Below are 2,213 nucleotides of genomic sequence, written 5' to 3' on the forward strand. Positions count from 1 at the left end.
CGCCCCCACCTGCCCCCGGCACACCTTCCTTGCAGGCCCCGCCCACCGCTCCACCGCGCGGAACGCGCCTGAGGCCCTCACCCCGCCCGGCGGTGGCCACGCCCCTTTCGTTGACGCCTCAAGGGTTGGCCAATGACAGCGCGGGGGGGGGCGTGAGTGACAGACTGGTGTGTTTTTTCCCAGGAAGCACCTGGCTCTGGCCGACTTCCCGACCTCAGTGGAAGCCTCAAATCAGATGGATCAAGGTCTCCGTGCTGTTCTTTTCGCACTGGTGTGCTTGGCAGATGCTAACTGCCCCAGGGCTACTAGGCTGTGCTGCGCGCACGTTTGGGCGTTTGGGCGTCGAGGCTGGAAATCGGATATATATTTGAGCACTCTGGGCAGGGAAGGTTAATAGTACCAAGTATTTGGGGTGGCGAGGTTAGGATTTACCAACTATTATATGCTAAGATGTTTTCAATTCTTCACCTGAATTACTGAAGCATTGGCTCCTGCTCTTACCCTTACTGATCCCACCCAACCTTTCATCCTATATACTACTTGTCAGGGCCACAACACTATAGGTGTACAAAAAGGGACCTTCTTTTCAAGCAGTAGCTTACTTGTCAAAACAGATCACACAGTAAAAGGATGGGCTCCTTGTCTCCGAGCCCTTGCAGCTGCAGCCCTCCTGACACAGGAAGCTAAAAAGTTTACATTAGGACAATCTATTACAGTACACTCACCTCATCACCTACGTGACCTTATCTCACATAAGGTGCTCCCTGCCCTAATGACCCCTTCTCACCTTCAACAGGTACGCTTAGCTCTCTCTCAAGACCCTTGCATCTCTATTGCAACTAGTGGTCCTCTTAGTATAGCCACCTTACTTCCCACCTCAGAGGGCCATCCTCACCATGGCTGTATAGAGTTTTTATAGATGACTCCCACCCCTTTCCCTCACATCAGTAGCACACCTCTCTCCTTGGCCTTTGACACATGGTTCATAGATGGCAGTTCAACAAACACAGACAACCAAAAAAAGGCAGGATATGCAACAGTTAACCAGTCAAGTTATAGAGGCAAATCCACTGCCACCTGGGACCTCTTCCCAGAGGGCAGAACTTGTTGCCCTTACAAGGGCTCTTACACTAGCAAAAGACAAGATTATAAATATATACCCTGACTCAAAGTATACATTTAGCATTTTACACTCTCATGCCTCTATCTGGCAGGAATGGGGTTTTATTACCACTCAGGGAACCCCCATCATTAATGCTCCCCTTATCCTTAAACTTCTAGAGGCAGCCCAACTTCCAAAGCCGCCAGCAGTTATTCATTGTAGAGGACACCAAAACTCTACAGATCCTATTGCTCAAGGCAATGGCTTTGCAGATTCACAAGCCAAGTTAGCTGCACAAGGGCCCTGCCCTTCTCATCTTCTGTTAGTCCCAAACAGTCTCCCTCAGCCCAATTATTCACCAGAGCAGTTACAGCTACTTCATAAACCAGATTACACACAAAACACGCAGGGATGTATTTTTCAGGGATCTAAACTTGTTCTCCCACATCAACAGGCCTCAGACATCATCACTGACTTACACAACTGTTTTCATATAGGATCACAGGCCCTATACAAACTGTTAGCCCCAATAGTCACACACCCTTCTCTAAAAGCCATCATTCTTAAGATTACTCACACCTGTGATCTCTGTGCCAGGACCTCTCCTCAGGGATGCATGGCACTCCCTTCCTTTCCTACCCATCAACTTTGGGAACACATCCCTGGTCAAGACTGGCAGATAGATTTTACACACATGCCCCGCCACAAGACTCTCAAATATTGGAGCTGGGAATTTAGCTCAGCGGCATAAGCACCTGCCTTGCAAGCAGGCAGTCGTAAGTTTGATCCCTGGTACCGATAAAAATGAAAAAGACAAAAAAAAAAAAAAAGACTCTCAAATATCTTCTCAGCTTTGTTTGTACCTTTTCAGGATGGATAGAAGCCTTTCCCACAACCAGGGAAATTGCTGATGTAGTTACCAAAATCATATTACAAGAAATCATTCCAAAGTTTGGTCTACCTCAGAGTATTCGGTCAGATAATGGTCCCGCCTTTATTTCTCAGATCACTCAACAGGTATCCTCAAGCTTACATATCACCTCGCACCTACACATCCCATACCATCCGCAATCCTCAGGAAAAGTAGAAAAGGCAAATGGCCTCATAAAGA

This window comes from Cavia porcellus, unplaced genomic scaffold, assembly GCF_034190915.1.
Source record: "Cavia porcellus strain 051 isolate PalLab524CR breed Dunkin Hartley unplaced genomic scaffold, mCavPor4.1 scaffold_31, whole genome shotgun sequence".
Taxonomy (NCBI): Eukaryota; Metazoa; Chordata; class Mammalia; order Rodentia; family Caviidae; genus Cavia; species Cavia porcellus.